Here is a 27,752-nt window from a genome sequence, read left to right on the forward strand (position 1 = left end):
TCTGCAATGTTGAACAACACTTAGAGGAAGCACTGAGGATGGCAAGGGCACAAAATGTATTCTGGGTTGGGGATTTCAATATCCACTGCTAAGAGTAGCTCAGCACCAGTGCTACTGATCGAGCTGGTCAGATCCTAAAGGACACAGCTGCCAGACTGGGTTTGCGGCACGTGGTGAGGGAGCCAACAAGAGGTAAAAACATACTTGACCTCATCCTTACTAATCTGCCAGCTGCAGTTGCATCTGTCCATGTCAGTATCAGTAAGACTGACCATCGCACAGTCCTTGTGGAACAACGTCCCGCCGTCACATTGAGAACAACCTCCATCATGTGTGTGGCACTATCACTGCAGTAAATGGGACAGACTTCACATAGATCTAGCAACACAAGGCTGGGCATCCATGAGGTGCTGTGGGCCATCAACAGCAGCAGAATTGAACTCTAGCACAATCTACAACCTTCGTGGCTCAGTATGTCCCTCACTCAACCGTTACCATCAATCCTGGTTTAATGGAGAGTGCAGGAGGGCATGCCAGGAGCAGCACCAGGCTTACCTGAAGATGAGGAATCAACTTGGTGAAGCCACCAAACAGGACTACTTGCATGCCAAATAGCGAAAGCAGCAAGTGATAGGCAGAGCTAATCAATCTCACCATGGATCTGATCTAAGTTCTGCAGCCCTGCCACATCCAGTCATGAATGGCAATGGACAATTAAACAACTCACTGGAGGAGGAGGAGGAGGCACCACAAATGTCCCCATCCTCAACGATGGAAGAACCAAGCACATCAGTGCAAAACATAAGGCTGAAGCATTTGCAGAAATCTTTAGCCACAAGCGCTGAATGGGTGATCAAACTCGGCCTCCTCCAGTGATCCCCACTATTGCAGATACCAGTCTTCTGTCAATTCAATTCACTCCATGTGATATCAAGAAACGGTTAGGGACACTGGATACCGCAAAGGCTATGGGCCCTGGCAACATTCCAGCAACAGTACTGAAGATTTGTGCTCCAGAACTTGCTGCTGCCCGAGCCAAGCTGTTCTAGTTTGTTTCAACACTGGTATCTACCCGACAATGTAGAAAATTGCCCAAGTATGTCCTGTACAGAAAAAGCAGGACAAAACCAGGCCAGCCAATTACTGCTCCATTAGTCGACTCTCAATCATCAGTAAAGTGATGGAAGGTGTCATCAACAGTGCTATCAGGCAGCACCTGCTCAGAAATAACCTCCTCAGTTACGCCCAGTTTGGGTTCTGCCGTGGCCACTCAGCTCCTGACCCCATCACAGCCTTGGTTCAAACGTGGACAAAAGAGCTGAATTCCAGAGCTGAAGTGAGAGCGACAACCCTTCACATCAAGGCTGCATCTGACCGAGTGTGGCATCAAGGTGCCCTAGCAAAATGGGAATCAATGGGTTTCACAGGCAAACTCACCGGTGGTTGGAGTTATACCTGACACATGGGAAGGTGGTTGTGGTTGCTGGCAGTCAATCATTTCAGCTCCAGAAGATCTCTGCAGGAGTTCCTCAGGGTAGTGTCCTCGGCCCAACCATCTTCGGCTACTTCATCAATGACCTTCCCGCCATCATAAGGTCAGAAGTGGGGATGTTCGCTGATGTTTGCACCATGTTCAGCACCATTTGACTTCTCAGACACTGAAGCAGTCCAAGTTCACATGCAACAAGATCCGGACAATATCCAGGCTTGGGTTGACAAGTACCAAGTGACATTTGCGCCACACAAATGCCAGGCTCTGACCATCTCTTGACATTCAATAGTGTTACCATCAATGAATCCCTCACTCTCAGCTGGGCGTTACCATTGACCAGAAACTCAACTGGTCATCACATTAAGATAGTGGCCACATGAGGAGGCCAGATGCTGGGAATATCACATCAAATAACTCACCCCCTGACTCCTCAAAGCCTGTCCGCCATCTAAAAGGCACAAGTCAGGAGTGCGATGGAACACTCCCCCACTTGCCTGGATGAGTGCAGCTCCAACAACACTCAAGAAGCTTGACACCATCCAGGACAAAGCAGCCAGTACAACATCTACAAGTATCCACTCCCTCCATCTGCAATGCTCAGTAGCAGCGGTGGGTACTAACTACAAGATGCACTGCAGAAATTCACCAACGCTCCTCAGACAGGACCTTCTAAACCCAAGACCACTTCCATCCAGAAGGACAAGGGCAGCAGACATATGGGAACACCACCGCCTCCAAGTCCCTCACCATCTTGACTTGGAAATACATTGCCATTCCTTCCCCTCAAAATCCCGGAATTCCCTCCCTAATAGCGCTGTGGGTCAACCCACAGCAGGAAGAATGCAGTGGTTCAAGAAGGCAGCTCACCATCACCTTCTCAAGAGGCAACTCAGGATGGGCAAGAAATACTGGCCAGGCAGTGACACACATGTCCCACAAATGAATACAGTCACAGTAAAAGACACTGACAGTGTTCCAAAATTCCTGCATAATCAAAGGGCAAATGATAGGACAGGATATAAAACAACAACTATCCCTAAAGAAAAGATATGAGGGAAACTAACTGGGTTAAAGACCATTAGGTCCCCTGGGCCCGAAGTGCTGCATCCTAGGATATTAAAAGTAATAGCTATAGTGATAGTTGATGCACTGATCACAATCTCTCCAGTATCCTTGGCTTTTCAAAAAGTCCCAGTGCCCCACAGGGCAGTATGGTGGCTCAGTGGGTAGCATGCTGTTTCACAGTGGCAGGGACCTGGATTCAATCCCATCCACAGGTGACTTTCTGTGAGGAATCTGCACCTTATCCCCGTGTCTGTGTGGGTTTCTTCCAGCTGCTCTGGTCTCTTCCCACAATCCAAACATGCACAGATTAGGTGGGTTAGCCATGGGAAATGCAAGGTTGCAGGGGCTGGGCAGCTGGTTGAATCTGGGTGCCATGCTCTTCCGAGAGTCAGTTTGGACACAATGGGCCAAGTGGCCTGCTCTCATGCTGCAGGGATTCTATGACTAGTACCTTTATTTTAGAAAGGAAAGGAGACAAAAAAGATAACTACTGGCCAGTTAGCTTAATGTCTGTTATTGGAAAATGCAACAGCCTATCAGAAAAGATGTAATTGCAGAGCACTTAAAATACATAATACAATCACAGTCACTACGGCTTGATAAACAGGAAATTGTGCATGACAGATTTATAAGAATTCCATGAGGAGATTACAAGTAGTACAAATAAAAGGGTGTAACATTCAAAAAGGTATTTGTAAAAATAATCACACTTCAAGCAGATAAGACTTTTAATAAGACCACATAGTTTTGGGGAAATATATTAACATGGATAGGGGATTGACCAAATAATAGAGAACAGACATTTGGTACAGGGGGAGTCATTTCCAGGTCGGCAAGCTGTAAACAGTGAACTGCCATACGGATCAATGCCACGGCCATTCTTGTTGCGAATAAATATTAATGACATAGTGATGAAAGTGAATGTACTATTACCGAGCTTACAGAAAACACAAAAATAGGTATGGAAGACAAGTGATGAGACTGCCAGACTGCCTGCAGAGGGATGTACAAAAGTTAAGACGCTCAGACTGGAGTATTTTTAACAGTATGAGAATCAAACGCTATAGGGAAACGGCAGGAAAGTGGTATCGATGAATATCAGTATTTTATGATCTCATTGAGTGGCAGACTCAATGGACTGAATAGCCTTCTGCTCATTGATCATATTTCAAGAGTAAAACCTAGAGTCAATGAAATTCTAATTGAATTAAATATGGAAAATCAGCAAGGACATGTTACATTGCTTAACCCAAAGTCAAAGCACAAAAGCAGATTCCACAAAAGCACAGATAGCACATTCTTTGAGATGCCTCTTACTTCCAGACCAAAACATTGCAACAAAAACTCACTAATGTAGAACCAAGAATACAAATATTCATGCAGCTACTTTCATGATGTGAAATGTCAATGTGATCTGTCACCCGCCAGTGACACAATAAGCAATGCTGCAGTAAGGTCAAGACAGACAATTAGGATGATTATTATTGATCAGTTTGGGTATTCAGAGACAGTGAGGGGGTTCTCAGACAATGTTGAAGCTCAAAGCACTTACAATCTGGGATTATGGTTTCCCTCCAGCACTACATTACAAAAGAAGAAGAAATGCTGAGAAATCAAAGGTTGAAAAACATGGCATACGTTTTAGCTAACACAGGATGAAACCAGAGTGTGTCCAAATTCTGTGACAGAATATAATTTTCATACAACGCTTTCCTTAACATTTGGAAATGAGAAAGTATCTTTCATCAATGTTGTGTATATGGCTGCATTATTTTCTCTCAAACTGTGTTCTGTCACTACTGTGAACAAAACAAAAACAGTGTTCTGGAGAGATAGCAGGAACTGCACATGCTGGAGAATCGGAGTTAACGAGGTGTACAACTGGATGAACACAGCAGGCCAAGCAGCATCAGAGGAGTAGGAAAGCTGACGTTTCGGGCCTAGACCCTTCTTCAGAAACATCAGCTTTCCTACTCCTCTGATGCTGCTTGTCCTGCTGTGTCCATCCAGCTCTCCACCTTGTTGTCTCAGAAACAGTGTTACAGTGATTAGTATGGGTCCTAGCTCTGACCAACTTTTTGTGCGAAAGGTTGAATATTCATCATTCTAGTTCTTGTACTCATTTTGCAGGACCTAAATGCCACAGCACAGTGGCTGAGTGGTTAGCACCACTGGCTTACAGTGACAGGGCCCCAGGATCGATTCCAGTTGTGGACAACTGTCTGTGTGGAGTTTGCACATTGTCCCCATGACTGTTTGAATTTCCTCCAGTTACTCCCATTTCTTCCCACACTCTAAAAGATATTGCTGCTACGGGATTGTACGACATAATAAATGTGTTAGTGAGAATGGGGGGAAAAGAGTCCCTTAAGACACAAGGGTAGCCTTGGAGAAAGTCTCAAGGGCAACAAGGTGGTGCAGTGGTTGGCACTACTGCCTCACAGTACCAGGGACCTGGGCTCAATTCCACCCTTGGGTGACTCTTCGTTTACACATTCTCCCCATGTCTGTGAGGGTTTTCGCTCGGTGCTCCAGTTTCCTACCACAGTCCAAAGATGTGCAAATTAGGTGGATTGACCACACTAAATTGTCCATAGCTACCAGGTTTGTTAGCCTTGCAGGGGTAGGTGTGGACCTGTTGGGCTGAATGTTTCTACACTGTAGGGATTCAGTGAACCCTCTTTCTACCGATGTTGTTGGCAGCAATGTGCACAATGAGCTATGTAGGAATTCTGCTCATTGACTGCAGCTCCACCTTCAACACTATTATCCCCTCCAGACTGATCTCAAAACTCTATGACCGAGGTCTCTGCTCTGCCCTCTGCTACTGGATCCTCAACTTTCTGACCCAAAACCACAGTGAAGATAGGTAACTGCCCCTCCTCCACAATAACACTAGTGCCCTCGAAGAATGTTTTCTCAGCCCCCGACTGCACTCCTTGTGCACCCATGACTGTGTTGCCAAATTCCAAATTAACGCCACCTGCAAGTTAACTGACGACACCACTGCAGTGGGATGGATATCTAACAATGAATAAAATACAGAAGGGAGGCAAAGGGTTTGGTGACGTGGTGCAGAGAACAACCTCTCTCTCGATGTCGGCAAAACTAAAGAACTGATCACTGATTTCAAAAGACAGGAGGAGAACACGCCCTGATGTATATCAATGGAACTGAGGTTGAGAGGGTGGAGCGTGTCATTTTCCCCGGTATGACGATAATCAACAACGCGTCCTGGACTTTCCACGAAAATACGTTGGTCAAGGCGGCACAACAATGCCTCTCCTTCCTCAGGCGGCTCAGGAAATTTGGCCTGGCCAATTTCTACAGATGCACCATTAAAAGCACATTGTCCAAGTGTATAATGGCCTGGTATGGCAACTATTCTGCCCAGGACTGTTAGAAACTACAGAAGCGGGTGTGCACAGCCCAGATCATCACGGAAGCCAACCTCTCATCCAAGGACTCCATTTACATGGCTCACTGCTGCGGAAAGGTAGCCAGCATCACCAAAGACCCATCGCACCTACGTAATGATCTCCTACATCCTCTTCCATCAGGCACCAGGTACAGAAGCCTGAACACACACACACCAACAGTTTTAGGAACAGCTTCTTCCCAGTTGTTATCAGACTGATAAATAGACTCTCTAGCCTGAAATAACGCTGATCTTGCTAACATTGATCTCACTGAGCGCATGCTCTGTTCAATGTAACCTGCATGCCTCTGTCATTTTCATCTGTATATCCTTCGCTTACTATGATCTGCCTGTACCACTCATAAATAAAGATTTTCACTCTACTTTGGTACACGTGACAATAAATCAATCAATTAGTCAACAACCTTAATACAAGTTTGAGGAACAAGACTTCATCATCTGTCTTGTCACTTTCTAGCCTTCTGGTCCAATATTAAGTTCAACCAATTTAGATCAGAATCTACGCTTCGATCTTGCTTCTGTATCCCTTTTTGCATTCAGATGCCTATGTAGCTATTCACACCTCTTCTGGACACAACCTTTGATTTTTTTAAAAAAAATTACCATTGTGTTACCAAGCTTTTGCAGAAAATAATGTTTCATAACATAATTTCTTCTACCCTCCACCTCATCACAAGCATTCCCTTGAGAATTTTTGGGAGTTTTCCGACCTCCTGTCTACCAGCCGGAAATACCTTACATTTCTGTCTTTCATTTCAGAGAGACTTTTATTACCAAAGCATTTTTGTCTTACACCCAATGGAACAAACGCAAGAACATGATATTTCAAACAATTGGAATAATTTATACGAGAAGAAAAACATGTCGTGTGGTTGACAAGTCCACTCTGAATGGTCGAGCTGTCAATAGAATCCCTGACGGTGTGGAAACAGGCCATTTGGCCCAAGACGTCCACACCGACCCTCCAAAGAGCACGTCACCCAGACTCACCCCCTTGCTTTAGCCCTGTCACCCTACATTTCTCATGGCTAATCCACCGAATACACACATCTTTAGGCTGTGGGACGGAATCAGAGACCTGTTGTAAACTCACGCAGAACCTCGTGGAAACCCACACAGGCACAGAGAGAATGTGCAACCTCCAGACAGACAGTTCCCCGAGAATGGAATTGAACCTGGGTCCCTGACAGGCAGCAGTGCTAACCATTGAGCCTCTGTGCCAATAAGGAGAAAGGAACAGGGAATACAGGCTGTACAATCTTCTGGCTAATTCAAAGAAGGTGGAAGTTTTAAAACATTTCTGTTTACAGAGAACAGGTCATTGAGTGTCAATGTATGTCACTTCTAGCAGGTGCAAATGAGCCCCGTTAAAAGTTCAACTGTTTATCTTAAACTGGTCATGACTGAACAGGCCCTGCTAACAGCAGGTGTTTCACTTTGGACTTCTGCAAGTGAAGGCTTGTTTGTTTGTCAGGACAGATGTGATAGAGGCCAAGAATCAGGGAAGATGGAAGGGAGACCTTACAAGAAACAATATGTGTGGAAGTGTGGTTGAGGTAGCTTTGGGAATTTGGAGAATGTAGTGAATATTCATGAAATTGCATGAAATTCTTCAGGGGAAGGATGAACAGCCAAGGTCCAAGTGGGAGCAAAATAGAAAATGAAAACAGCAAGGAACAGGAACTCAGGTCATGCTTGTGGGCTGAATGAGGGTGTACCGCAGGATAATCACCTAATCAATGTATCATTTCCCCTTTGCAGAGAAAACACTGGAAAAATTGAATATACCTGTATGTTTGAACAGATGAAGTACGGGTAAATCGCTGTTTCACTTTACAAGTGTATTTGGGACCTTGCTTGGTGACTGAGGAGTACACTACAGAGGGAATGGTCACTTTGGAATGCTGAAAGGGGATACTGGTGAAGATGCTGGAAGATAATCTGCTGAACGCAGAGGTTGATGGAGGGATAAGCTGAGAATAAGGAGAATTTATGATTCTGGGATAGGTGGAATGGATGAGGGCCGAATTTTGTGAAATGGATCAAAGTGAAAGTTCTGCGAACCATGTTGGGGTCCTTGGTTGTGGAAAAGAGAAAGTATCTCACACGTGCCGGTGCGGTGTGCTCTGCTCATTACAAACAAGCAGTTTTCAGTCGGCCAATCATGATCACATATGACCTATATGTCTGGCATAATACTGGCTGCAAATTTCATAGACAATGTTGGTCAATGCAATGAGAATTATTTTTGGACTGACAACAGCATCCTGCTAGGGGAAAATACCATTCACATAACCACTATACAGCAGCAGCATGAATTACTTGCTTAAGCTCAAACTTTTGAGAAGCTTTGGTTTTCCATGGCAATTTGAGGTAGACCAGGCACTTTTCAGTTCTAAAATTTGAACCATTTGACAATGCACACTATACACATCAGTCATCTACTTGTGATATCCATTATAGAACATAGAACATAGAACAATACAGCACAGAACAGGCCCTTCGGCCATCGACGCTGCGCCGACCTGTGAACTAATCTAAGCCCCTCCCCTGACACGATCCCATCATTATCCATATGCTTATCCAAGGACTGTTGAAATGCCCCTAATGTGGCTGAGTTAACTACTTTGGCATGCGGGGCATTCCACGCCCATAGCACTCTCTGAGTAAAGAACCTGCCTCTGGCATCTGTCTTAAATCTATCACCCCTCAATTTGTAGCTATGCCCCCTTGTACAAGCTGAAATCATCATCCTCTGAAAAAGACTCTCACTGTCCACAATATCTAATTTTCTGATCATCTTATATGTCTCTATTAAATCCCCCCTTTTCTCTAATGAGAACAAACCCAAGTCTCTCAGCCTTTCTTCATAGGGCCTGTGCTCCAGACCAGGCGGCATCCTGGTAAATCTCCTCTGCACCTTTTCCAATGCTTCAACATCTTTCCTGTCATGGGGCGCCCAGAACTGCACGCAATATTCCAAATGAGGCCGCACTAGCATTTTGTACAGTTGGAGCATGACATCATGGCTCCGGAAGTCAATCCCTATAAATCCCGTGACTGTACAAAACGCTAGTCGAGTAGCCTGTATCTCAGTATTCTCCTCGACAACATTGTCGTTTTCCAGAGTGAATACTGTCAAAAAATATTCAATTAGTGCTTCCCCTATCTCCTCTGACTCCACACACAACTTCCCACTACTGTCCTTGATTGGCCCTCATCTTACTCTCGTCATTCTTTTATCTTTTATCTTATTTATCTTCATGATGTACTTTATGAACAATACCACACATCCCCACATCACTTTAAACCTTTGGAACCTTAACAAGTTGTAGATATCTCCAATTAGCTCACTTCTTCGCTTGAAGCAGAGCAAGGACTAAGTCCTACACGGTGAAAATGTTAGAAACAACAATGAGCACTGTCCTGCTGAGCCTTACCTAACTTCGTTACTGACCAAACTACCAGCACCCAGTTCAAAGTTGCACAATTGCTCAAGATTTGCATTTCAGAGAGTGACTATTGTAAACATGGAAGCTAGGAGCAGGGAGGAGGCCAAATGGCTCTTTCAGCCTGCTCCACCATTCTTCATGATCATGACTGATCATCCAACTCAACAGCCTAATCCTGCTTTCTCTCCATAACTCTTGATCCCATTCACCCCAAGTGTTATATCTAGCCATATCTTGAATACGTTCAATGTTTTGACATGAACTGCTTGCTTTGGTAATGATTTCCACGGACTCACCATTCTTTGGGTGAAGAAATACCTCCGAAATCGTCTATCCTGAATCCTCATACTGTGACCCCTGGTTCTGGACACACCCACCACTGGGAACTGCATCTATCCTGTCCAGTCCTGTTCGAATTTTATAAGTCACCTCATTCATTTGAATTCCAGCGAAAACAATCTTAACCGAGTCAATCTCTGATCATACATCAGACCTGCCATTCCCGGAAACAGGCTGATAAACATGCGCTGCACTGATAAACTATGACAGCAACAGCATCCTTCCGCAGAAAAGAAGCACAAAACTGCACACACTATTTTAGGTGCGGCTTCACCAAGGTGCTGCGTAACTGCAACACCACATTCCGGCTTCTGTACTCGAAACCTCTCGGAACGAAGGCCAACAGACCATTTCAGAGATGGGAGGAACTGCCAATGCTCGAGAATCTGAGATAACAAGGTGTGAAGCCAGATGAACACAGCTGGCCGAGCGGTATCAGAGGAGCAGGAAAAATGACGTTTCGGGTTTGGGCCCTTTTTCAGAAATGGGGGAGGGGAAGGGGATTCTGAAATAAATAAAGAGAGAAGGGGAGGTGGATAGAAGATGGATAGAGGAGAAGATAGGTGGAGACAGATCAAAGAGGCGGCGCTGGAGCCAGTAAAGGTGAGTGTTGTTGGGGAGTTATGATGGAGGTTCGTCAGTCAAGGGAAGACAGACAGGTCAAGGAGGAGGGGATGATGCTGGTAGGTAGGAGGTGGGGTGGAGATTAGGGTGAGAGTTCGGGTTAGGGTTACACCCTAACCCCACCCCACCTCCTACCTACCAGCGTCAGCCCTGCCTCCTTGACCTGTCTGTCTTCCCTTGACTGGTCAACCCCCTTCCTAACATTTGTCTTTACCAGTCTCTTTCTCTTCACGTATCTATAGAAACTCTGTGTCAGTCTTTATGTTCCCTGTATGCTTACTTTACTGCATTTACCCCTTCTTAATCAATCCCTTGGTCCTTCTTTGCTAAATTCTACTATGCTGCCAATCCTCAAATGTTGTTTCCATGGATCAGATACTATCGCTAATTGCCTTTGTTAAGTCATGGATTGGTCCTCTTACCCATTTTGCTTTCATGCCAGACAGGAATAAACAGTTGTTGCAGTCTGCCCACGTGCTCCTTAAATGTTTGCCATTGCCTATCCACTGTCATCCCTTTAAGCAACTCTTTGTGATCTATCAAGGCTAATTTCATGCCTCATATCTTCAGCTTTCATTATTAAGATGCAGCACCCTGGTCTCCAAATCAACTCTCACACTCTCCATCTTGACTGAAAAAATTCTATCATGTTGCGGCCACTCATCTCGAAGAAATCTTGCACAGCTAGATTGGCAATGATTCCCTTCTCATTACACAGCACCCAGTCTTAGATGCACTGCTTTCCAGTTGGTTCCTCAACATATTGCTCAAGAAAACCATCCCGTATCCATTCCAGGTCTGTTCTAGTTCTGTCATAAACTAGTAGAGCTCTCAACAATAAATTAGAAGGCTATGGCTTCAAGCTGTAATTTATATTTAAGCATAATTTTTAGGGTAATACTTCAATGAAGTACTGAGGAATTTGGATTGTCGGAGATGCCAGCATTCAGAAGAGGCATTAACTAGAGGCTCCATCTGCTGATAAGAGCTCAGATCAACTGAAGTCGTGACACACTTTGCCTGGGTCATAAATTCTAGTGACAAACCAGTCCATATCAATAGTGCAAGATAACAAAGTGTGGAGCTGGATGAACACAGCAGGCCAAGCAGCATCTCAGGAGCACAAAAGCTGACATTTCGGGCCTAGACCCTTCATCAGAGAGGGGCATGGGGAGAGGGAACTGGAATAAATAAGGAGAGAGGGGGAGGCGGACCGAAGATGGATAAAAAAGAAGATAGGTAGACAGGAGTGTACAGGTGGGGAGGTAGGGAGGGGATAGGTCAGTCCAGGGAAGACAGACTGGTCAAGGAGGTGGGATGAGGTTAGTAGGTAGGAAAAGGAGGTGCAGCTTGAGATGGGAGGACGGGATGGGTGGGAGGAAGAACAAGTTAGGGAAGCAGAAACAGGCTGGGCTGGTTTTGAGATGCAGTTGGGGGAGGGGAAGAACTGGGCTGGTTTTGGGATGCAGTGGGGGAAGGGGAGATTTTGAAGCTTGTGAAGTCCACATTGATACCATTGGGCTGCAGGGTTTCCAAGCGGAATATGAGTTGCTGTTCCAGCAACCTTCGGGTGGCATCATTGTGGCACTGCAGGAGGCCCATGATGGACATGTCGTCTGAGGAATGAGAGGGGGAGTTGAAATGGTTCGCGACTGGGAGGTGCAGTTGTTTGTTGCGAACCAAGCGGAGGTGTTCTGCAAAGTGGTTCCCAAGCCTCTGCTTGGTTTCCCCAATGTAGCGGAGGCCACACCGGGTGCAATGGATACGATATACCACACTGGCAGATGTGCAGGTGAACAAAACGAAAATGAGCTCAAAATTCATACTGGCAAGTAGACCCGCTTGACATTATGAATTGGTGCAGAGCACACTTAGATGTTGGAAGCAACTGCGGACACTTGGTTCAATGGTGCTGCCTCCAAATGAAGCTACCTCACCCAGCTGCCGAGGGATCTGGACTGCATCGTGAAGCAAAAGGCTCAGGCTTCGTTGGTCACATAAATCTGTGGGTTCAGCTACTTGTTTGAAGATATCTGCAAAAGTTATCCAGAAGAAAAATACTGACATTCCTAAACTTAAGGGAGGTAGTTGAGAGTTCAATACATCCAATACATCTTCCTCAATTGCCTTGCTTTGTAAATTATCTTAAAACATTATTTTATGATCTTGATTGGCTATTTGCAAACAACTGTGGAAACAAAACCTTCTGTTTGTTTACAACAATGGACAATGGATGTTGTATGATTCTCCAAGGAGGTCATTTTGTCAATTTCTTTCTTGATTGTAAATCTCAAACCTCTCTAATATCTCCTCGTTCATTTCACAGAGGTAATCTTTGTGTGGACCTGGAAAACATCGGCACCGTCCTCAATGAATATTTTGTGTCAATCTTTACAATGGAAAAGGACACTGCAAGTAAGATATCAGGGCAAAGGACCTCGGAGCATCAGAGGTTAAGAGACAGGGAGATGCAGCTGGTTGAGCAACTTTAAAAGTGGATACATCTACAGGGCGAACTGAAATGTATACCAGCTAGCGGGGGAAGTGAGGGAGGAGATATCTGGGCCCCTGGCAGCAATTTTCAAAGCCTTGTCAATCACACGTGAAGTAATGAAACACTATTAACATTGTCCCACTATTAACAAACGGAGAGAGGAACAGACCAGGAAATTAAAGGCCAGTCAGAATAATCTCAGCACTGGTGAAGCTAGAAAGAGGCATTCTTAGGGGTAGAATGTACTTGCAAGAAATAATCAGGGATAAACACTATGGATTTGTTAAGATGAGGTCACATTATGCATTTGATGTGGGCTTAGTAAAGTCCCCCTTGGCAGATTGAGCAAGAAAACAACAGCCATGGGATCAAAGGCAAAGAGGCACACTGGAGCCAAAACTGGCTGAGGCAGAGAGCACAGGGTGATTGATGGTAGAGGGATATCTATTTGGCAGGATGTTTGCTTTGAGTGGGGTTGTGCAGGGCTTTCCACAAGGACCCTTGAAATTTGTCAAGTTAATTCATCATTTGGGCTTAAACACAGGATGTATGACTGTATCGCTAGCGAATGGCTAATTTAGTGAGGAGGATATCGATGGAATGGCCATGTAAATAACAGCCATGGGATCAAAGGCAAAGTGGCACACTGAATCCAAAATTGGTTGACAGACAGGAAGAATAAACTTCAGGAGGAGATCAACAGACTGGTCAGCTGAGCACAGCAATTGAACTCAACCAGGAAAAGTGTGAGCTAATGAACTTGGGAGGGCGAACAACGCAAGGGATCACACTACGAAGGGTGTAATCCTGGAGATGACTGAAAAAAACAGCTGCCTGGGCTGGGGGTTGTCATGGAATCATATCGTACAGAAGAGCTCCTATGGCCCACTAAGGCTGTACCTCTAAAAATACACTGCAACATATACTAGTCCCATTTTTACACACTAGACCATTCTCTTAAATATTACGACATGTCAACTGCTCATCCAAGTACTTTTCAAAGGTTGTGAGGTTTCCTGTTTCAACTTCCCGCCCAGGCAATGCGCTCCAGACCTTCACCACACTCTGGATGAAAACGATTTTCCTCAAACCTCTAAAATATTCCCATCTTTCTCTTGAAAATTATGCCCTATTGTTATTGATGCTTTAACTAAGGGGAACAATGCTTTCTATTCAACCCATCTTTACCTCTCATAATCTTATATGCCTCTGTCAGGACCTCCATTCACCCACCAAACCTTCTCTGCTTCACAGAAAATAATGTGATTTTTTCCAGTCTTTCTTCACAGCTAAAATGCTCCAACACATGCAACATCCTTTTCATTCCCTCCAGTGCAATTACATCCTTCCTAATGGGTGGTGACCAAAATGCCACACACGACTCCAGCTGTGGCCGAACCAAACTTTTAAACAACTCCAAAGTGACCTTCCCACTCTTACAATTTATGCCACAACTGATAAAGGGAGGTGTCCCATATGTCTTTGTAACAACCCTTACTAGCCTGACCTGACCCCTTCAGGAATTCATGAACAAGCACTCCAGGATCCCTTTTCTCCTCTAAGCTTCCCAGTGTCCTGCTATGCATTAGATTGAGATTTTATTATCACATGCATTCAATACAGGGTACAAGAGTACAAAGAAAAGAGTACAAAGTTGCCTTAGACGGTGCCATCTCAGGTACAAAGTACTTTGGTACGCAATTTTAGTTGCAGAAGTACAAAATTTATCCATCCTTCTTTACTCAGAGTCGTAGGGGAGTGGAATGCAATGCCGGAGAGGGTAGTGGAGTCAGCCTCAATAGGGGCATTTCATCGGCTATTAGACAAGCACATGGATGATAGTATAAGGTAGGGGCGGAGGTTAGATTGACCACAGGATTAGGGTAAAAGTTCGGCACAACATCGTGGGCTGAAGGGCCTGTACTGTGCTGTACCGTTCCATGCTCCATGTGATAAAAATAAATGAATAAGTTAAAATGTTCAGCACTACAGTCTTCTTAGTATAACAGTAGAAGAATAAAAACAAAAATTTAAAAAGTCAAACATTACTCTCCACTGGAGTCGTACCTGAGGACTGGAGAGAGGCAAATGTAATTCCTCTCTTCAAGAAAGGAAATAGGGAAATCCCCGGCAATTACAGACCAGTAAGTCTCACGTCTGTCGTCTGCAAGGTGTTAGAAAGGATTCTGAAGGATAGGATTTAAGACCATCTGGAAGAGCATGGCTTGATCAAATACAGTCAACACGGCTTTGTGAGGGGTAGGTCATGCCTCACAAACCTTATCAAGTTTTTTGAGGATGTGACTAGAAAAGTTGATGAGGGTCGAGCTGTCGATGTGATGTGTATGGACTTCAGCAAGGCATTTGATAAGGTTCCCCATGGTAGGCTCATTCAGAAGGTCAGGAGGAATGGGATACAGGGGAACTTAGCTGCTTGGATACAGAATTGGCTGGCCAACAGAAGACAGCGAGTGGTAGTAGAAGGAAAATATTCTGCCTGGAAGTCAGTGGTGAGTGGGGTTCCACAGGGCTCTGTCCTTGGGCCTCTACTGTTTGTAATTTTTATTAATGACTTGGATGAGGGGATTGAAGGATGGGTCAGCAAGTTTGCAGACGACACAAAGGTCGGAGGTGTCGTTGACAGTGTAGAGGGCTGTTGTAGGCTGCAGCGGGACATTGACAGGATGCAGAGATGGGCTGAGAGGTGGCAGATGGAGTTCAACCTGGATAAATGCGAGGTGATGCATTTTGGAAGATCGAATTTGAAAGATGAGTAGAGGATTAAGGATAGGATTCTTGGCAGTGTGGAGGAACAGAGGGATCTTGATGTGCAGATACAGAGATCCCTTAAAATGGCCACCCAAGTGGACAGGGTTGTTAAGAAAGCATATGGTGTTTTGGCTTTCATTAACAGGGGGATTGAGTTTAAGAGTCATGAGATCTTGTTGCAGCTCTATAAAACTTTGGTTAGACCGCACTTGGAATACTGCGTCCAGTTATGGTCACCCTATTATAGGAAAGATGTGGATGCTTTGGAGAGGGTTCAGAAGAGATTTACCAGGATGCTGCCTGGACTGGAGGGCTTATCTTATGAAGAGAGGTTGACTGAGCTCGGTCTCTTTTCATTGGAGAAAAGGAGGAGGAGAGGGGACCTAATTGAGGTATACAAGATAATGAGAGGCATAGATAGAGTTGATAGCCAGAGACTATTTCCCAGGGCAGAAATGGCTAGCATGAGGGGTCAGAGTTTTAAGCTGGTTGGTGGAAAGTATAGAGGGGATGTCAGAGGCGGGTTCTTTACACAGAGAGTTGTGAGAGCATGGAATGCGTTGCCAGCAGCAGTTGTGGAAGCAAGGTCATTGGGGTCATTTAAGAGACTGCTGGACATGCATATGGTCACAGAAATTTGAGGGTGCATACATGAGGATCAATGGTCGGCACAACATTGTGGGCTGAAGGGCCTGTTCTGTGCTGTACTGTTCTGTTCTATGTTCTATGTTCTATTACAGTCCTTTCCTAAGCCACGAGTTTGCAGACACTCTGAACGAGGCTTCCCCCGTGATGGTTTGTATTCCCTGCGCAGGGCTAAAACCCGCCCATCCTTGCCAGTGGACTTCACTGCTGACTGCCGTTGCTGACCTCCATCGGGCACGACAGGCTTTGCCACATTAAGTACTCTCTTATCTTATTCCTTCTTCAGGCTATATCAATCTGCCACTGACCTGCCCATCTGACCGATGACAAGATTGGAGCAGACAAGGGGACCTGGTAAAAGGTGTTTAAGATTTTGAAGGGCACAGAAAGGATAACTGGAAGCTGCTTTTTCCATTAGTTGACATGAACTCACTGACGGAAAGTGTGGCTGATTCAGAAAGTGTCCGAATATTTAAGCAGTATTTAGATATTCACTTCTGTTGCCGTAGGCTCCAGGGCTATGGGTCAAACAATCAAAAAGGAAATCAATGTACTGTGAGTTCAACGTAGACAGATCTTTGTTGAGTAGTGCAGTAACGACAGACCACACGGCCTCCTCCTGTGCAACAAACATCCATGACTCAATAATTACACAGCTTTTCTTTGAGGCATTTCTCCACTTGACTGATTCTTTGTGCAGATTCTGCAAAGACCACGCTATAACTTAACATTAATAGTGGCAGTGACTAAATAGAGAAATATACTAAGACAGCAAACCTTTTGTTAAACAGTACCCGTGGTACCAGGAATGGGCTGAATAATCAAAAATTCCAGTTGATCAATATTTCCACACACACAAAAAACACACACTCAATAACAGGAACATAATGCATGGGATATACACATTACTGTTCTCCTTCATTTACAGCATAAATAACTTCAGTAATGATGCAACTTCGCCTTAACTCAAACTTACTGGCAGGGAGCCTTCTCACTTGCACCCTCACCAGACATCACAGAGATGATGAGAATACAGTAAACATCTGGTGTGTAATTTTTGTCAGTTTATTGAGTGGGCTAGTTTGTTAAACAAAGTTTACGTACAGTTAAATCTACAGTTTACATGTGTATCAGCAATGATAGATTTAGTACTTACACTTGTATTTTTTCCTCCAGATGACCCTTGGACAGACACATCAAGCCAATTTTCAAAGAAACACTCTGATTCTTCCACTCCTACCCCTGGAAAAGGAAGTTCCAGAATGTCACTGACTGACTTTACTTATTTGAATACAGCATAAGATACATAGAACATCGAACAGTACAGGCCCTTCAGCCCATGATGTCGTGCTGAACTTTTACCCTAAACCTCAGGTCTATCTAACCTCCACCCCTATCTTGTATTAACACCCATATGCCTGTCAAATAGTCACTTAAATGCCCCTAATGAGGTCGACTCCACAACCCACTCCAGCTGAAACAAAGATCTCTTTGAATTGTCATTTGTCAGACATGTATTGAATCAAAAAACAAATTTCTCACTTCCACAGATTTCTACAGCATGTTAATATGATTTGTGAAAGTTAATACTTCACCCTTTTATTTTACAAATACAACTTTAAACAAAATGCTACTGCATAGAACTTCTATGCTGGCATTTGTGCATATGCCATTTCAGTTTTGTGATCTGTTTCTATGCAACGAGTGATAAATACTTTGATTAAAACGGTTGAGAGCAGTATATGTGAGATTTAATACCATGCTTTATCTGCAGATAGTCCATCTGCAGGTAGTTATTCATGAGACTCAACTAACATCATGTCTCAGAGGAGCTTGTGTCCTCTGGGTTAGGTACTGTTTGACCGTTGCCTACTGGTCACTAGTTGAGACGAAAGAGAACTACTGGCTGCTATCCATTTTCAACAAGTGATCACCATAATCTACCTGCATTTCAACGTCCCATCAACATTCAAGAATAATAAAATGTGAGGCTGGATGAACACAGCAGGCCCAGCAGCATCTCAGGAGCACAAAAGCTGACGTTTCGGGCCTCGACCCTTCATCAGAGAGGGGGATGGGGTGAGGGTTCTGGAATAAATAGGGAGGGGGGGGAGGCGGACCGAAGATGGAGAGTAAAGAAGATAGTTTGTGGAGAGGAGAGTATAGGTGGGGAGGTAGGGAGGGGATAGGTCAGTCGAGGGAAGACGGACAGGTCAAGGAGGTGGCATGAGGTTAGTAGGTAGGAGATGGAGGTGCGGCTTGGGGTGGGAGGAAGTGATGGGTGAGAGGAAGAACAGGTTAGGGAGGCAGAGACAGGTTGGACTAGTTTTGGGATGCAGTGGGTGGAGGGGGAGATCTGGGCTGGTTGTGTGGTGCAGTGGGGGGAGGGGACGAACTGGGCTGGTTTTAGGATGCGGTGGGGGAAGGGGAGATTTTGAAGCTGGTGAAGTCCACATTGATACCATTGGGCTGCAGGGTTCCCAAGCTGAATATGAGTTGCTGTTCCTGCAACCTTCGGGTGGCATCATTGTGGCATTCAAGAATTGTTGCTCGAAGAGGCTTCTGTGTAACAAGTAGGAGTAGAATCAAGATCAACCATGTTGTTTTCCCAATGTGAACCAGCTGCCAACACCATATATGGGACCATCTTAATCATTCTTCTCCAATTAACTTTTACAACAGACAACAGGTGCAGGAGTAGGCCATTCGGCCCTTCAAGCCAGCACCACCATTCATTATAATCATGACTGATCATCCACAATCCGTATCCTGTCCCTGCCTTATCCCCATCACCCTTGATTCCACTATCTTGAAGAGATCGATCCATCTCTTTCTCGAAACTATCCAGGGACTTGGCCTCCACAGCCTTCTGGGGCAGAGCATTCCATATATCCACCACTCTCTGAGTGAAGAAGGTTTTCCTCAACTCTGTTCTAAATGGCCTACCCCTTATTTTTGAACAGAACCTCTGGTTCTGGACTCACCCATCAGCAGAAACATGCTTCCTGCCTCCAGAGTGTCCAATCCTTTAATAATCTTCTGCATCTCAATAAGACCCCCTCTCATCCTTCTAAGCTAGGTCCCTGTACAGTTGCAGAAGGACGTCTTTGCTCCTATACTCAATTCCTCTTGTTATGAAGGCCAGCATGCCAATGGCTTTCTTCACTGTCTGCTGTACCTGCATGCTTGCTTTCATTGACGAATGTACAAGAACACCAAGATCACATTGTACTTCCCCTTTACCAACTTGACTCCATTGAGATCGTAGTCTGCCTTCCTGTTCTTGCTACCAAAAAAGTGGATAACCACACATTTATTAACGTTAAACTGCATCTGTCAGCCATCCGTCCACTCACCGAGCCATTCCAAGTCATCCTGTATTCTCATAACATCCTCCTCACATTTCACACTGCCACCCAGCTTTGTGTCATTGGAAAATTTGCTAAGATTACTTTTAATGCCTTCATCTCTATCATTCATGGATATTGTAAACAGCTGTGGACCCAGCACCGAACCTTGTGGTACCCCACTGGCCACTGCCTTCCATTCCGAAAGGGACCCGTTCATCACGACTCTTTGTTTCCTGTCAGCCAGCCAATTTCTAATCCAAGTCAGTATTTTGCCCCCAATAACATGTGCCCTGACTTTGCTCACTAGTCTCCTATGTGGGACTTTATCAAAGGCTTTCTTAAAGTCCAGGTTCACTACATCCACTGGTTCTCCCTTGTCTATTTTCATAGTTACATACTCAAAAAATTCCAGAAGATTCGTCAAGCACAATTTCCCCTTTGTAAATCCATGCTGACTCTGACCTATCCTGTTACGGCTATCCAAATGAGTTGTAATTTCATCTTTTATAATTCACTCCAGCATCTTTCCCACCACTGACATCAGGCTAACCGGTCTACAATTTCCTGTTTTCTCTCTCCCTCTTGGACTCACCCATCAGCAGAAAAATGCTTCCTGCCTCCACAGTGTCCAATCCATTAATAATCCTATCCGTCTAAATCAGATCCCCTCTCATCCTTCTAAACTCGAGAGGACACAAGCCCAGTCGCTCCAATCTTTCAACATATGATAGTCCCGCCATTCCGGGAATTGACCTTGTGAACCTACGCTGCACTCCCTCAATAGCAAGAATGTCATTCCTCAAATTGGGAGACCAAAACTGCACACAGTATTCCAGGTGTGGTCTCACCAGGGCCCTGTACAGCTGCAGAAGGACCACTTTGCTCTTATACTCAATTCCTCTGATCTGATTGAGGCATAGAAAATTATGACAGGCACAGGCAGAATACATTGTGAGAATTCTTTCCCCACGGCACATGTGTCTAAGACCAGATGGCACAAGTTTAAGGTGAGGAAGTCTGAGGAAAAGCTTTTTCATGTCAAAACTGGTAGACGTATGGAGCACGCTGCCTGAGAGGGCAAGTAGAGGCAGGTATTCTCAACATTTAAAAAGCATCTGGGATGAGCATTTAAAATGCTAGGTCAAAGTAGGCTCTGGACCAAGTGTAGATAAATGAGATTAGTGCAGTTTGGTGTTTGTTGGTAGGCATAGATATGGTGTTTCTATGCTGTATGACTCTACGAGATTGACGGTCACAAAATTTTATTCAACATCTGGCCGTTTATTCCTTGACATTAACTGGATGATGTTCATATTGTGCGCATTATACACGTCATTCTCCAGCACTAACATTTGTAACCGTGAAGAGCATTGCAATCAGAGTGTCGAGATGTCTACATGATCCTGTACAGATCTGACCAAAAGGAATCAAAAGTATATCAGTTTCAATTTTATGATTTAAAACAAAAGTCGCTAAAACTTTTAACTACATTATTTCTTTCACTGAAATGAAATTAGAACACACTGAAACTTTCTGTCAACAATGCCAGGGTTGATTTTAATCAGTCGACAATCTTCACATTTACTTAACTGATCATGCATATATCAAAATCCAATATGCAGGAAGCAGTTTAATGCACCTTAGGACAATCTAAACATACTACATTCAAGTGTAAATCATACATACGTATCAAAGACGTTCAGCAGCCAGTTCAGATACATGTCGACACAGAGTGGCACATTGACCTAGTTTTTGTGATTTTGTTCCAAACCATCATAAATGGTCGTTGAACAGTTGATTACTTCAGTCACATTTAGAAGTTGCTCGTTTTGTGTCAATTTGTGTTGATCGAAGACACATTGTGCTGTGTGCAACTCCAACAGATCCACTACAAAGGAGGAAGAAAACTAACTTCGATTACAGTTTTAACTTATTGGATCTATTAAATAAAATTAATTCCTTTATTTGGCCTAGAAATAAATACAATGATTCACAAAAGTACTCTGGAATGATGGAAACAGGCCATTTCCTTCTCAAATGTAAAATGTCAAATCTAACTAGGGAACCGTCAGTGATGCTGGTCATATTCTGTTGTTTGCTTCAGTAATTTCTGTGGAACAATGGTGGAGGAACAGTAGCTTTATATGTTATGAAGCCCTCCTTGATATTTATGAAGCAGCACTCACAACAATTTAACCTAAAACATCCATCTCTTTCAACCGGCGTGCATTCTCATTACATCCAAATCCAAAGTACAATCTAATTGGCTCTTCACTCGTTTCAAACAGTGGATCTTACAACCCCTACTTCACTTCGGGTTATCAGCATTCTTTTAAATCACACTATGTCGCAGCTATTAAGTGTGTTAATGACACGTTCTTGTTAATTTTAAAAAGGTGCTCTGTTACCTAGGTTTTGAACTAGATTTCTCTTGTAATTTTGCTATTTTGCCATACATATGGTATGTTCTACAGTGTCTACCAAAAACAATTAGTAGTTAAGCAAGTATCAATTCAATGTTAGTTCACAAGATGCCAACAAAATCTGGCAAACATTGTCAAAACATCGAATGCCAGGCAGAAACATTCACTGCTTTAAAAAAAATTCCTCTTTACATCCCCCTACATCTTTTCCCCAAAACATGAATGCATTCCCTTCTCCTTGTAACATCATCCATTAGCCATGGGAACACAGCTTTTCCACGTTTATCTTATCCCAACTTATCGTAATCCCTCATGTCTCGATTCACTACTTATTAATCCCCTGTACTCCAATGAAAACAGCATTAGCTAAATTTGATGATAAAATGTCACATTCTTAAAACAAGTTGGGTAAGTTTCATTATTATTATTCAAGACTACCAAAATTATTAGTCTTGAAGTTTCGTCACCAGATTTGGCTGCATCATTCCAGTCCTATTTCAAGGCTCAGGATAACTTCTTATGAGCTCGATTATACAGCCCCATCCCACAGATACGAAGGTGGGAAGAACACACAAAATCTGGAGGGCACTGTGCGTACATGTGTGAAAGTTCTGGGGAACTGTCAAGCAGCCTGCCTATCCTTTGACCTCCTGAGACTAATTGATGGCAATTTAAGGGATCCCCTCTATTGTGTCAGGAGATAGATGTCAATCAGAAAGACAGTCAGCTTTACATGCACAATCCAGTCTAGAAAAAGTGAGTTGGTAGGGGAACATCGTTCACAGGCCCCTTGGCCTGATCCTAGGCACTTCATGCCCTTCAACTCTCATCCAACCTTTTAAAAACCCCTAACAACCCTCGACCACTCCGCACCTCTAGTCGGGGACCCGCCATCCAGCCATCAGCAACTTCAGACTCTTCTGGGCTCTAAGTGGCCAGGAGTTCTACAAGATAGAACTTCCATCCAAGAGGGTGCCCGCTGTCCTGCCTCCAGCCATTTAATGCTGCAGGGCAGCTGTGAAGAGCATGGGCAGGCTCACATTTGGCATTTCAACTGGGAGAGACCTGAGCAGGAGCGGAGGCAACAGCACCATGTCGAGTACTATTTATCAGACCAAAAATTTCATATCCTAAGCATTCTCTCCAATGTTCTGCCAATTCAACAGTCAGTGCCCAAGGTTAGTAGAAAACCAGAAATAAGGAAAGATTTCAAAGCCGAGAAATAGAAAAGAAACAGACAATAAGAGCTTATTTAAACAAATGAAGGAAGAGGTCAAAGTGAAAGCAGATCCCTTAAAGAATGGAGGCGGCAAAAATAATAATGGGGAATCAGGAAATAGCAAATGAGACAAATAAATACTTTATAACAGTCTGCACAGCAAAAGACACAAATAGCATCTCAAAATTACTTAATTAACAAGGGGCAAAAAGAAGACAGGAAATATCACCAGAGAAGAGGTGCTAGGGAAACTAATGGGGCTAAAGGTCAATAGGTATCCTGCACGCGATGTACTCTGTGCTAGTAAATTAAAAGATGTAGCTAGTGCAGCCTTACTTGGAATACTGCGTGCATTTCTGGTCACCCCATTACGGGAAGGATGTAGAAGCATTGGAAAAGGTTCAGAGGAGATTTACCAGGATGTTGCCTGCTCTGCAGCGAAGGTCTGAGGAAGAAAGGCTGAGGGTCTTGGGTCTGTTCTCATTGGAGAGAAGGAGGTTCAGAGGGGATTTAATAGAGACATACAAGATGATCAGTGGACTAGATAGTGTGGACAGTGAGAGTCTTTTTCTGAGGATGGTGGCATCAGCTTGTCTGAGGGGGCAGAGCTACGCATTGAGCGATAATAGATTTGAGATAGATGTCAAAGGCAGGTTCTTTAGTCGGAGAGCGGTAAGGATCGCCCTGCCTGCTGATGTAGTTCACTCAGCCACATTGGGGGCATTTAAACAGTCCTTGGATAAGCATATGGATGATGATGGGATAGTGTTGGGGGATGGGTTAAGATTAGTTCACAGGTCGGCGCAACATCGAGGGCCAAAGGAACACTGGCTCTGTGTCCCAGAAATAGGTCCAGCATTGCACTGTGCCTTACAAGCTCATCTCCATGTTCATGTAAAATAATCTATCAAATGTATTTAAAGAATTATTTCCCAAGTCAAACTTTTGTCTAATCTCAATTAATGTTGTGCAGTTGAAATCCCAGAATATAATTATTATTTTATTAGCTTCTCACCCCTCAGTGAATTCCCTGCTCTTCAACTGCCCACTGCTTGCAAGGCCGATAGCTTAAATTCCTCACAACATTAGCAAACCCTTGTGCAAGGATTTTGGTTCCTTTCTGCTGCAGCTGCAGACCAGCCCACTTGTAGAGGACATACCATCCTCACAAATTCTCCTTCAGATCCAGGAGTCTAAATCCCTCCCCAAACACAAACACTTGAGCCAAGCATTCATCTGTTTTCTTCCCCTTTTTCTTGCCTTCTCAGCATGTGGCACCAGGAATAATCCAGAGATTACAACTTTACAGGTCCTGCTATTTAATCCACTGCCTAGCTCTCGGAACGCTTGGTGCAAGCGTTACCCCAAACCAAATCACTCATCTTACCAATGTGTACATCGAGCTGTGTCTTAGGGTCCTCCTCCTTCAGGATCCCCTTAATGACATTGTTGACCTGGTTAATATGCCACAATGGAGTCACAGGTATGACTGTGCAAAATCTGGTCCACCCAGATCGTCGCAATGGGCAAAAAAGCACACCATTTGTCTCTACTTGCCAGGGGGCTAAGGCAGTTTGGTGTGTCCACAAAGACAACTTTCATTGATGTACCAGAGAAAGCATCCTATCTGGATGCATATCACAGCATGGTTCCTCTAGCTGAACAATCCCTATTTATTATGGCTCTTGCCTTTCTTCTTCCAGGCAGAATTGGAGAGAGCGAGCGCACGACAGACAGAGCGAGAGAGATGGGCGATGAGGGAGAGACAGACAGACAGACAGACAGAATGGGCGACAGAATGTGAGTGTGAGCGCGCCTGCATCAGACAGTGAGAGAGATGTTGCTGAGGTGGAGATAGTTGAGAGTGTTGATCACCAACGATCTCTCCTGGTCCACCCAGATCGTCACAATGGGCAAAAAAGCACACCAATGTCTCCATTTCCCCAAGAGGCTAAGGCAATTCCGTGTGTCCACAAGGACAACAATTATTGATGTACCATAGAAAGCAACTTATCACAGCATGGTTTGGCAACAGCTCTTCCTCAGGTCATAAGAAACTACAGAGTCGTGAACACAGCATAGTCCATTATGCAAACCAGCCTTCCATTCATTGATTCCACCTGTACTTCCCACTGCCTCGGGAAACCCACTGACAAAATCAAAGGCCCTTCTCACCCAACAATTACACTCTCTTCTACCTTTGACTGAAGGGAAGATGTAAAAAAGTTTGTATACATGTGTGAAAAGATTCAAGAACTGCATCTTCACCGCTGTTATTGGGGATCTGAATAGAACACTTAAAATTTTAAATCTAGAACATAGAACATAGAACAGTACAGCACAGAACAGGCCCTTTGGATCTCGCTCTCAGTGACAGCTACAGAGAAGATGTACAATGTTCCATTTCACGAATGCACTTTGTATGGTATGATCTGTCTGTACTGCATGCATAAGAAAACTTCTCAGTGTACCAAGGCACAAGTGACAATGATGACTCAAATCAAATTGACTGTGTGCGAGAGAGAGGTGAGCATATGATTGTGTTCAAGAGTGCAAAGATGGTGCATGAAAGTGTGAGTGTGCGCACGACAGATTGTGTGCGCCAGTGTCTGTGCTTGAGAGTGTGTGAAAAGAATTAGCACAAGGAGGGAGTGTTACAAGCATGCATGAGGCTGTGAGAGTGTCTGTGAGAGCGAGTGACTTTGAGAGCAAGCAAATTTGCAACCTTAAGTGTGTGAGGGAGAGATTTGTCGGGGGTGGGGGGGTGTGTCTGTGTGTACTTGAGAGTATGAGCATTGGCAAAAGATCCTGCGACAGTGCATGCAAGTATGCCACAGCATGTGTGCAAGACCGTGCTTGACTGTGTGACAGTACGGAGTATGAATGAGTGAGAATGTGACAGAATGTGTGAGTGAGAGACTGTGTTCCTGGTTCTGTGTGTGTATGGATAGTATGTTTGAGCATGAGGGATAGGATATGCATGTGCAACACAGTGTGACTGTGAACTTCTGTTTGTGCCTGTGAGTCAAGTGATGGGGGATAACAGGGAGAGGAGAGATAATGACAGAGAGAGAGAGAGAGAGAGAGAGAGAGGAGATGAGATGAGGAAGAAGAAATGATGAGTGGTCAATACCTGGAGGAAAAAAAGAACCGTGTGTGAGCATTAAGAGAAGCCGCTGGCTGTAACATGGAGGCTATTGTTTTACTGATTGTACGAAACGAAAAGCAAGTGTCACCTCTTGGTGTTAGGGGACAGGAGATGCCCATTAGAGAAGGAGATATAGTCAGCCTTGTTAGAGACAGCAGACACGTTGCAAATGCGTAGAAACTAAAATTAAAGCTTTCTTGTCAATGTGTAAAGAGGTCAGACAAATATGACCGGCTAATATTGTACCTTTGCGCTCAGTAAAATGATAGAATCATGATTCAGGGAATCCTTACAATGTGGAAACAGGTCCGTCAGCCCAACACGTCCACACTGCCCCTCAAAGCATCCCACCCAGACCCATCCACCTATAACTCACCTAACCTACAAATCACTGAACACCTTGGGAAATTTAGCATGGCCAATCCACCTAACTTGCACATCTTTTCACCGTGGGAGGAAACTCGAGCACCCGGAGAAAACCCATGCAGACACATGGACAATGTGCAAACTCCACACAGACAGTGACCTAAGGGCGGAATTGAACCCAAGTTGTTAGTGCCATGAGGCAGCAGTGTTAACCAGAGCCCCTGTGCTCTTTATTATGCTCATTAAGCTGCAAGCATTTTTTTTTAAGAAAGTAAACTTACCATCGTCACAGGATGCGAGTGCTTTCAATTTCTGTCAGCTTGGAGAACTTTATCCGCATCTGCAAGGGCAAGGTGATGGCAATGGTGTGAGACTGGTTAATATTCTGCAGCTCGCCGTGCAAAAAATTAACAGCATTTCCAATGCTTTTTACCTCGGGGCATAACAGAAAGACAAGAACATGAAAAAATCCTGAAATCTCCCTCCAATTTCAATCTCAGATGGACCATCCCTTCATCAAAAGCCACAACCAAACTGAACAGTAACTTGGTTCACTCCAAATCAACTATAACGCTAATTTCCAAAACTCAATGTACTGTTTTTCGAAGATATCTGCATGTTCCATGTAAAATCATGTATTTTCCACTGCCTACCAGGCCAATCATTTGTTCACTATGATCTCTGTCTCTCTCTCTCTCTCTCTGTATCTTGCCCTCTTTGATTTCTGTAATTCACGCCCTCCCTACCCTCAGCTACCTGTGCTCATATGCTCGAGGCTTCTCCAATTTTCTGATGTTCGTGCTAATGCTTTAAGATCCCCGCACTGAATGTCAGCAATTTTTTTCAAAAGCCTCAATGACTACTGCCCAGTGGCTCTGACATCCATATTTATCACTATGAAGTGCTTTGAGAGGTTGGTCATGGGTC

General features: G+C 44.3%; 1 protein-coding gene across 3 annotated transcripts in view; it reads right to left on the reverse strand.

Annotated features, from left to right (window-relative positions):
• Window positions 1-27,255, reverse strand: part of LOC132209232 (uncharacterized) — a 45,607-nt gene extending 18,352 nt beyond the window's left edge. For 2 of the 3 annotated variants that reach the window (XR_009445321.1, XM_059644345.1), the window contains exons 1-2: window positions 27,107-27,255; window positions 17,476-17,561 (exon numbers count right to left, since the gene is read on the reverse strand). The gene's annotated coding sequence lies outside the window, so the exon portion shown is untranslated. Of the gene's footprint in view, window positions 1-4,109; window positions 4,138-17,475; window positions 17,562-27,106 lie in introns of all 3 variants that reach the window. The other variant, XM_059644346.1, reaches the window with a different exon arrangement.
• Window positions 27,256-27,752: the final 497 nt, after the last annotated feature.

The sequence above is a fragment of the Stegostoma tigrinum genome, unplaced genomic scaffold, assembly GCF_030684315.1.
Source record: "Stegostoma tigrinum isolate sSteTig4 unplaced genomic scaffold, sSteTig4.hap1 scaffold_73, whole genome shotgun sequence".
NCBI lineage: Eukaryota > Metazoa > Chordata > Chondrichthyes > Orectolobiformes > Stegostomatidae > Stegostoma > Stegostoma tigrinum.